This window comes from Triticum dicoccoides, chromosome 4A (genome assembly GCF_002162155.2).
Source record: "Triticum dicoccoides isolate Atlit2015 ecotype Zavitan chromosome 4A, WEW_v2.0, whole genome shotgun sequence".
NCBI lineage: Eukaryota > Viridiplantae > Streptophyta > Magnoliopsida > Poales > Poaceae > Triticum > Triticum dicoccoides.
The window spans coordinates 19860286-19871487 of record NC_041386.1 but is presented as its reverse complement, the minus strand read 5'-3'; the positions used below and the strand labels follow the sequence as shown (position 1 = coordinate 19871487).

The 11202-nt window shown below is 46.5% G+C and overlaps 1 pseudogene; it reads right to left on the bottom strand.

Annotated features, from left to right (window-relative positions):
• Positions 1-5970: 5970 nt before the first annotated feature.
• Positions 5971-9201, bottom strand: LOC119288566 (annotated as a pseudogene).
• Between the last annotated feature and the right edge of the window lie 2001 nt (positions 9202-11202).

The following is an 11202-nucleotide window of genomic DNA, read 5'->3' as shown; positions in this document are numbered from 1 at the left end:
CCTCCTCCACCGAGAGGTACTCCTCCCTCCTTCCTCCTCCTCCCTCCCTCCCTAGTTATAGTTATTAGAGAGTAGTTAATTATTTTCAATCCTAGTTGAAAAAATGTAGGTTCTTAGAATAATGTAGGTGTTTTAGTTGAATTTGTAGGTGTTTTAGTTAAATTTGTAGGTGTTTTAGTTTAAAATGTAGGTTTTTAGAATAATGTAGGTGTTCTTAGAATAATGTTGAATTATTTTAAGTGTATTTAAAAGAGTTTTAGGTGTTTTAGTTGTTTTAGGTGTAGTTAACAGAATTTTAGGTGTTTTAGTTGTTTTAGGTGTAGTTAACAGAATTCTAGGTATTTTTTAGTTAAAGCAATTGTTGTTATTTTTTTAGTTAAAGAAATTTTCCTGTTATAAGCAAATTTGAAGTGGACATGTCATATTTTGAACATGTCACATTTTGGACATGTCATATTTTTCCGAGTGGCCTATGTTTTGCCAGAAATGCCAATTCGTTTACGTTCTGGCAAATTTCAGGCGCTCGATATGTCCTGTTTTTAGCAAAGGTCATGCCAATTTTTTCTAAGTGTTTATTAATTTTGTTTTCATGATTAAGCATTTTGTTCTCGACGTTGACGATGCCTATCCCGCATCCTCGTCGTCGACTCGGCGGAGGACTCCTGGTTGAGGCGAGGGGCCATGTTCGGGACTGGGCTCCACCGGGCTGGTACTAGGTTGTGCTACCTTCTGGTGAGCGCAGGTTTGTGAGGAGCCAGCCCGTCATCGACCCGGAGCTTCTTTGGTGACGGTCACGTGGGCCTGCATCGGTGGAGAGGCTTGAGTCCCCCGCGCAAGTGGTACAACACCGTGTCACGGAGGAGAACGCGCACGTCCAATGCTACTTGGTTGCGTTGGCGAACGGCCGATTCTCCAATACCTGGCAGATTCTTTGGGGATCTCACCGGAGCTATGATCCGGTGATGGTTCCTTCTCTTTGAGTGTCCACTGCGGCCCACTGAACCTAGAGGAGCTATTATTCGAGATGTATTAGTGATATTATGTGATGATCTTTGCTACAAACTACTATATATGTATTCGATGATGGATTATTAATTACCTATTAGTTATTTTCTTATTGAATGCAAAAGATGAGCGTGGTTTGTGCTACAAACTACTATATATGTATTCATGATGGATTATATGATGATCTTTTCTACAAACTACTACAAACTACAAATTTTAGGTGTTTTAGTTGTTATATGATGATCTTTGCTACAAACTACTATATATGTATTCGATGATGGATTATTAATTACCTATTAGGAAATGTCTGACGATGAAAGGGAATTCTCTATGTGCGGGTATTGCGAAGATGAGCGCGGTCTGTGCGACAGGCCTCACCTGGTAGAAGGTCGGCGCTTCAGCATCAAGCTCCAAGAGACCTTCGATGTTGAAATGTTACGCAACGACGACAAGTGTTTTTTTTAATTTTTTGCACGACTTCTCTGCTTCTTCAATGTTTAATTTCCGTCTTTTACAATTCGACTAGCTTATCCCATGCCATGCAAGACGCTATGTCTTGGAGAAGATGGGTTTTGAAGATCATGAAAGAATGGAGACAAAGATAATTCAACTAAGGACCCATCATGGTTATGATTTTGTTGTAAATCTATATAATTCTGTGAACTCATCTAATTTTGGTTGCCTGAATTGGGAAGCCCTTTGCAAGGCGTATGATTTTCATGAGGGTATGCTTCTCACCTTCGATCTTGGTGATCCTGACATCGACGAAAATGATATGACCATTTGGGTCCTTATTGACACGCTTCCAGTTCTACCGCTGTGTGAGTTTCTTAAACATATTTACTAAGTAATTTATATTGTTTATTTCAAAATATTTGACAGCTTATTTCCATTGACAACTTATTTTCATTTTTCAAAAAATGTACGGAAAATGGTAGACAGAACCTACTACTACAATGATGAAGCACAATTAACTTATAAGGAGCAAGATGGTCTTATCGCATTTTTTACTAATCTTGAGAAGCACAATAGCTATTATCAAACTGCTCCACATTATGGTCAATACGTGCCACTAGTGCACGTGTTGAACTACGGTAACATCAATGGAGATATCATGGTAAGATTTTCTACCATTACGACATCCGTGCATCTTTTGCATTAATTCTTCTAAAACTAAACTACATTGCTAACTACAAAGTTATTACTATGTTTTTGAACAGAAAATCCTGATCGATTGTGTGCCTCATCTGATGTTGCTGAGAGGTCGCGTTAATGTTCTAAGCTTACGGCCACCACGGCCAAGTCAGCCGCAGTATCCACATCACTCATGTCCATACCGGATTTCTATAAGCGAGGAAGCCATGATAATAAATGATTTCAAAAAATGTTTGAACCATCGTAGAGAGCTACTTGGAAGCAACATTGTGCGTAGGCCAAGACTTGGAGACAGGATGATCTCCGTTCTTTATTATGAAGAGTTTTCGTTAATGGAGAGTCAATGCCTATCTTGTTTTATGATATTTTACCTAAGATAGGGTAGAGTAGGTCCTATGAGAGGAGTAGGTCGTAGCTAGAATGTGTTATTATGTGCTACAATGTGTTAGAGTTGATGATGATGATGAGGAGGAGTTATGATTATGACTAGTGACCAACTTGTTATATGACATCTCATTGACGAACATTGTTTGGTGGTGATGACAAGTGGTAATGAATATGCTATTTAAACAGACTAGTTCATGACGAGTTGTTATTGTATAAAAGATATATCTGTTTAAACATGTACAACGCCAAAATGCTAAAAAAACACGAATGTTAGCAGTAGCGCTGGCCTAAAAATGCGCTACTAGTACTTGAACTTACCAGTAGCGCTGGCCTAAAAACGCGCTACTGCTACAAAATAGTTGTAGCGTCGTAGCAGTAGCGCTGGTGCCCGCGCTACTGATAGCACAAAAACCAGCGCTACTGGTAAGCTTTTCTCTAGTAGTGAGTGGTGCTGATAGAATCCCGCATGGAATCCGTCTGCTCCCGGCGCCTTCGCCGGCGCCATGGCGAACAATGCTTTCTCTGCCTCATCTGCACAAAAGGGCCTATTCAGCCGATCATTCATCTCATTAGTCACCATGCTTGGTACATGGTGCAACACTTCATCCATCACCACTTCATCTTGAGCTGTGTGTAAAAATTTTGTACCTCAGCTCTCACCTCATCCCAACTATCAATGATCGTTCCATCCGACTTCTCGAGCACAATAATTTTATTTTTATGCTTCCTCCGTGATGCTTGAGCGTGGAAGAACCCAGTATTTCGGTCGCCTGCCTTAAGCTAGTCAGCCCTCGACCTCGCTCTCGCCATGATTTCCTCTTTCAGCAAGAGATCATTCAGCTGCCTTGCCAGCTCCTTCTCCCTGCTGGACGAGCCATGGTACAGAGAGTTCGCCTTCTCTCTCTCAAACTCCTTCCTCACCTTCTTCAGTTTACGCTTTATATCCCCCATTTTTTTTGTTTCCAATCGGTTAGGTGGCCCTGCATGTCATATAACTAGGAGTTGAGGTCCTCAAGTGTAAGAACTCCCTTCTTCTTATCCCATGCAGGCACCACCGTGGGCTCATACGACTCTTCCCGTCTCCATGCTTCCTCGTAGACAAAGCGGCGTGGCCAGCTATCCTCCCACTCCAGCAGTCTCTTAATCTTTATGACTAACATGCAGTGATCTGACTGTGGTGATGGTACGTGCCTCACCCCTGTATCTCCATACGCCTGGATGAAGGCCAGGTCGGCTAAGTATCTGCCCAAGCGCACCTTTACATTTGCGGCGCCTTCTTTACGATTATCCCATGTATACAGGATCCCGGTAAAACCCAGGTCCTGGAACTTGCATTCATCGATGGCCTCATGGAAGCCTTGCCTTTGCCATTCCGCCCTTTCATTAGCACCGAAATATTCCATATTGTCCGTGATCTCATTGAAGTCCCCACCACACAGCCATGGGACATCACTTTGGCACTGTAACCACTTCAAAAGTGTCCAGCTCTCACTCCTTTCATTCCTCTTTGCTTTGGCATAAAGGCCTGTAAAACGCCACTCTTTCTGGTCGCTACCCACATTCTTTACCATAACATCTATATGCTGGTTAGATAAATTGTTGAGCTTAACATCCACCTCTCTAGACCAGAAAAGGGCAAGTCCTCCGCTCAGCACGTTACTACTGACAGGAATACATCCTTCGAAGCCAAGTCTTGCTCGCATATCCGCTACCTTGTTTCCCTCAATCTTCGTCTCCGATAAGAAGACTAAGGTGGGCGCTTCAACCCTCACCAAATGGTGAAGTTCACGAACTATCTCCGGGTTCCCAAGCCCGCGACAGTTCCACGTTATGCAATTCATTTCTCCCGGCGGGGCTGTACAACAACCACCGCCTGCTCACTAGTGGTTCCCCCTTCGGCATGTTTCTTCTTTTTTGAATCCCTACTATCTTCCTTAGATGTACTCGGTTCATCGCCCTCCATGGATCTTTTCTTATTCAAAGTATCCTGATCCAAGATCATAAGCTGGTTTGACCTATTGGTGTGGCCCTCAGGCCCCAACTCCACACGATGGTACACCCTTTCCCGGCCTCTGCCTCTGGCTTTGTCGTTGCCCCTTCTAGGACCAGCGTGACCAGCAGCTCCGCCCCGGGAATTAAACTGATACACTGCGTTCCTGACCATGCTTGCATTGTTTTTCAGTGGTGATGTTACCTCCTCACCCTTCTCTACTTCCTCTTCTTCAGCATACCATTCCTCATCTCTCCTGGCTCCCTGCCTTCCCCCATTGCCGCTCACTGGGGTGCATTCGCCCAGTTCTTGCGGGATCCAGCCCATCTAAGCTTCTCCCCATATGGCAAACATCCATCATCATCCCGTTCCCCTGGGTTCGGGCAAAAAGCATCTGCATGTCCAAGCCGGCCACACGAGAAACAAAAAATACGGCAGTCCTTCATACTGAATATCATACAAGATGGATTCCTTTGTCCTCGCCGATTCTAACTGCACCCACCTCATTAGGGGTTCCTGCACTCTAATCCATATTCGTGCTCTGAGGGACTCACCAAAAGAAAAACCCTTTGAGTCCACATCCAGCTCGATTACCTCTCCCATCATACCTGCAATTCGCTTAGGCCATGGCGGGTATCGGAGATTGAAGGGCAGGTTGATTACCCTAGCCCAAATTTGCAACTTCTCGAACTTCCAGTCGGATGGCTGGGCCCCGAAATCAAATAGCTCCAAAATCACTGCATGTTTTCCAACCATCGACGGCCCACCTCCATAGATGTGATCACGATCACATTGATTCTCCAAATTTCCAACAAAAGTGTTCTCCCCTACCGGGTTAAAACTCAGTCCCCTCGGGTTTCCCCAGGCCGGTCGGAGGGCATCTGCGATTGAATTAACATGGATGAACTTGCGGTGCAGAACCCTCCCCACCAAGGCCACTTGGAGTGCCTCTCCTTCCAACTCCTGATCGTCTACTACCAGCTTCTTGCTTTCCTTGTCTGTCAGTTTCATCTTCTCCATCATATGCTCCACTTTCTCCCTCGACTTCCTTGATTCCTCTGACGCCATGTCGCCCGTCCCAAAAACCCTAGATGCCACCTCCCCTCGCGCTCCAAGGGTGGGTAGGGGTACCAGGACCCCCCTGCTCACCCCGAGAGCAGCCGCAGAGAAGGCGTCGATCAGGGCTTGGGTACAGCGCGGAGATCGTCTAGGATGAGTGCGCGCGCGTGGGAGATCGGGATCGCCGCCCGCCGCCGCCTGTCCTGCCACTAAACCCTAGAAAACGGTTCGGGCAAATACTTTTCTTTTGATTGATTGACACGGTAAACCGTGCGTGCGCAGTTGTAGACTGTAAACTGTGTTCTCGTCTAGGTACGCGCACTTGCCGTTGTTTCTCTCTCCTTTTAATTATCTTGTTACATCAGTTTTTTCATCTACTTGGCAACCTTTAGATTGTAAGGTGTACCTATAAAGCGGGCGTAAAGCCTGCATGGTGATGCAACAGAAACTTCTTAAAGCAAAATGAGGAAGTTGTGACTGCACCAGAAAACATTGTCTCGCGACACAACTGTTTTCTCTTCTGTGCGCATGTGTAGCTGGACAAGACGTTACACTGGGAACTAGCAGCAGCTAGCAAGGGGAGAAAGAGAGCAGAAGGGAGATAGACCGCGAGGGGGGCAAGGCAAACCAAACCAAATGGTGTTGGGCTTGGCGAGGTACGTACGTACGTAACGCAGACATCAGCCCTGCGTTCGTTGGACAAAAAAACGCCTGCACCCTTCCAGCCGTATGCGCATGCACCGGCGATTGGGGCGCATGGGGACAGGCGACTTCCTATTCAAAATTTTGTCACAGTCCAGCCCTGCTCCAGGCCATGGCCACTGCACATACACACTCACACACACCTCCTCTTACCCTCCCTCTCACCCATATACATACAGCATGAGTCTGCCACCGCAGTGAACAGCGCCATCAGCCGCGCGGCCGGTGGCACCAGTGTCCCTCCAGGCCAGCTACATGCAGAGCTCACTGCAGGGGGTGCATGCAAATGCAACACCTCCGCCCCTGCGGATCGATGGATCACACTGGGGAGATCGTGGCCGCTTCAGCTCCAGCTGCCACCGTCTCCTCCTCTTGCCAACTCCCGGCGATGTCGGCGGCGGCACGCAGCGCGTCCGCGCCCGCGCCGAGCAGGCCCCGGCCGGAGAACCCGACGCAGTACAGCCCGTTGGGGCCTCTCCAGTTGCTGGGGCACCGGGCCTTGGGCTTGCCGTCCTCCGTGAAGAACCCGTCGTCCTGCATGCACGCACGTCGTGGAACGGAATGGCATCAGTAATGCGTTCTGTTGCGTTTGTGGAAAGCGTTTGCTTGCCATGCATGTCGAGAGGGCTATTACCTGGAGCCATGACGGGACATTGCTCCTGTAGCCGGTGGCGAAGATGACGGCATCCAAGGCCATTTCGTTGCCGTCCACGAACCTCGCCCCGTTGCAGCCCAATGACTCCACTTCTGCCACCACCTGCACACACAAGCCATCCATCAGAACCTCAGACGTGCACATGCCAGAAATATATACAAATGAATATAGAAAAATACTGAGAGAGAGAGAGAGAGAGAGAGAGAGAGAGAGAGAGAGAGAGAGAGAGAGAGAGAGAGAGAGAGAGAGAGAGAGAGAGAGAGGTGTTTGAAGTCAAAAAGAATGTGCACACACTGTATGGGGATTGTTGCTACTTGCAAGAGCTCATCACAAGGTTATGCTACGCATGAGTGAGAGATCATTGGAGGTCGCGCTCGACAGGAGGCTCTGTGGAGAATGCCATGGAGGCAGTGCCATTTTTGTTCCCACACGTCTAATTTCTCTACCTAGCTACGTCGTGGACAAGGCGACAGTTACCAAAAGTACACACGCCTGCATCAGGCAGATCAAGTGGTAAACTAGAGGCCAACAAAGGCCAGGCAGAAAGAGGTAAAACCGTAAAATCTCACTCCACTCAGCAACAAAGATTAACCGAGGTAGAACGTTGTAGAAACCTCAAAAGCGATCGGCAGTTGGAATGGCATGCACAAGAAACAAGTCTCTCTCTTGACTTTTCTTCTTCGCCAACCACTAGCTAGCAAGCATATCCTTCCGAGAGAAGAGAGAAGTAACCATAACCATACCTTGATGTCTCCGGATTTGATGAAGGACCATGCTCCCACGTCCAGGACAGGGCTCTTCCCGGTCACCTCCTTGATCTCCAAAGGCCCCAGCTTGGGCCTCTTCAGCCCGTACTTCTCGGTGTCCCCTAGAATCATCCTTGCAACTATGAGGAGGAACCTGTCCACCAGCTTTACCGGCAGCCATCGCAGCAGCTTCATGGCTATCCCAAACGTTGAGGATCCCAGCATCTCCCTTGGTAAAACATGCACCTGTTTCATCATTCCATACAAAAATATAGATGAGCTCAAGTGCAAGATATTCAAATAAGTTGAAGGGTGAATGCTCATGCATATAGAAAAAGACCATAACCTCGTGCATACACTGACAGAAGCAGAGTTCTTATATACTACGGTAGCTAGATATATACTCCCTCCGTTTTTAAATATAAGCTTTTTTAGAAATTTCAGTGCGGACTACATATGAAACAAAATGAGTGAATCTACGCTCTAAAATACGTCTATATACATCCATATAAAATCTCTAAAAAGTCTTATATATAGTAATGGAGGGAGTAGCATATAACATATGAGTATTATCAAGAAGCACACTAACATGTTACTAGTACGGAAGATGGTGACCACATATGCATATGTTCTTCTGTTTATAGAAAGGCAAAGAGGGAAACTATTGAAACTCCAGGGCGTAATATAAAGGGGGTCTCAAAACAGGCAAGCATCACACAGCATGTGTAGCATCAAGAAACCCGACGAATCAAGAAAGCAATGTCTCATGGAAGAAAGCGGGAAGAGAGGACTTGGTTCACTTACGCCACTCCGTACTGACATGAAAGGGATGGCACCATGCTCGCACAGGTCCAAGCACATCTCCATCCCGGAGTTGCCACACCCCACCACCAGCACCCTCTTGCCCTTGAACCTCTCTCCGCTCTTGTACTCGCTGGAGTGCAGCACCTCCCCGGCGAACCTCTCCCTCCCCTTCACCCTGGGCACCACCGCCTCCGCGTTCTCCCCGCTGGCCACCACCAGCCACTTGGACACGTACTCCGTTACCTCGCCGCCGTCCGCCGCCGCGGTCACACGCCACATCGACGTCGCCTCGTCGAACCGCGCCCGGGTGACCGTGCGGCCGAACAGCGGGGAGATGGAGAAGTGCGCGGTGTAGGAGTGGAGGTAGCGGAGGAACTCGCGCTTGCTCGGGTAGGTGGGGAACTCCGGCGGGAAGCGGACGTGGGGGAGCTCGCAGAAGACCTTGGGGAGGTGCAGGCGGAGGCGGCCGTACGTGCGGTTCGTCCAGAGGTCGGCGATGCCGTCGGAGCGCTCGAGGATGGTGAAGGGCACCGAGTGCCGGCGAAGGGTGGCGGCCACGGCGAGACCCGACGGGCCGGCGCCGACGATGATGGGGCCGTTCACAATGCACGAGCTCTGCCTAGGGCTCGTGCCACCATTACCTTGCTGTGCTTGCATGGCATCCATCGACCAATGGCGCAAGAACCAATAAGCCTAGAGCTAGCTTGGCACACAAACACACAACTCTCTCTCTATCTCTCTCCTTGGAAGATTACACTCCCAAGCTCACGGAATGGAATGTGGAGAAGAAGACACGACCTAGCTAGCCCTACGAGTTGTCGAATGCGTATCTCTTCTTTGCCTCTAGTCTCTGAAAGAAGCTAGATGTAGGCACAAACCTAAAGCTGCTAGTGACATCGTCTTCTTGTTGCATGTACTACAGTAGTACCAGTGTAAGCATGGAGGAGGAGAAAGGCGTGATCAGAAGCTATTTGGCTACCTCAGTGACCTCAGAACCTATGTATGTACTGCAGAGGTCCCTCTCGCCTATATATAAGGAGAAGTGAATGTAAAGGGACAGCTTACATTGTACATGACTATTTTTATGAGTACTGTCACCACTGTTGGCATGACTGTAAACCAATCTTTTCAGTACAAAAAGGAAAAGGAAACTAAATATAAGATGTTTAGGATATTTTAATATGGACTACACACGGATTGAAATGAGTGAACAAACACAGTAAAATGAGTCTACATATGTCTGAAGCAGGACAAAAGTTATTTTTTTGCGAAAAAGCATAAAAAAAGCTAGAACATCCTAATAATGAACGGATGGAGTGCTTTATAGTTTATACTCCCTCCGATCCAGAATATAAGATGAATTGTTTTCGGTGCAAGTCAACCATTTAAATGTTTAACCAAGATTATATAATAAAATAACAACATTTGTAATACCTAATGGATAAAACATGAAACTATTTTTTATGATGGATCAAATGATATATTTTTCTAAAAACTCGGTCAAACATGCATTCGTTTGACTTTTGAGAAAACAAATACACCTTATATACTACATCCGTCTCATATTAATTGATAATATGAAGCTCAGACGGATCTAGCCGTAGTATATACCAATTATATTCCTTTGTTTTCTTATTCATAGGCATGCCTAGAACGCAGATATATCAGATCGTATGAGATCTAGCCATGCAATGTACTCCGAAAAACTAACCACGTAAGGTGTATGTGCCCTCCCTTGTCAGGAATGCATGAACATTGTTTCCAGTGTTGGATCTGCATATCTAGAGGTGAATCCTTCCTTCCTTTCTTCACGGTGGTCCTTGGTTCTCTCCTAGATTCAACCAATCATTTCTTTGTCTGCTGAGAGGAGTGTTGCATTTGTTAATATGGGTGATGCTCGAATATCCATGCTGCAAATAATATATATTTTTCCCTTTTTGATAGCATGGAAGCACACATCGATGAAGAAACATTGCGACTTCACAACGAAAGGAAGGGAGGCCCATACGGAGCTCTATACCGTGCATCTTGCTAGCAAGTAGGCGATGCTGATCCGGACATTCTGCTACCTGACAGAGAAACCTTGCAGGTCAACGCTTCGCTTGAACTTAAGATCTAGTAGTAGAAGCTTTCTGGAGCTTTTGCTTCATTGTAGTCCACTCGCGTAGTTACTTTGGGCACGGTTGCTACTTTATTTCGCTGGAGGTTTATATGGTACTACTAGAAGCTAAAACGTGCTTCACCGGGCTAACAAAAATATGTACTCCTGGAGGTTTATATGGTACTAGAAGCTAAAACGTGCTTCACCGGGTTGTTTTTCACTCGTATTGTAGTATGGGCGGATCTAGGGGTGCCATGGCACCCCTACAAAAAAACAAACTAGTGTATATTTATACTAAACCTTAATTTTATAATAACCTAATGCTATTTTTAGACAATTTGTTGAATCTATAATAAGATGATGCAACCGGGAGTAATGTATATATTGAGCTATGACCAAAGCCTTGTTTTCTACTAGTGAAACATCAATACATTAGTACAAGTTTTGAGTAAATTACACCAAAGTAATATAATTTGGCTTTAGTCCCGGTTCGAGCGGCTAAAGGCATTAGTCCCGGTTTGAGATACGAACCGGGACTAAAGGGTGCGATGCCCTTTACTCCCGGTTCGTGTCTCAAACCGGGACTAAAGGGGTTCGT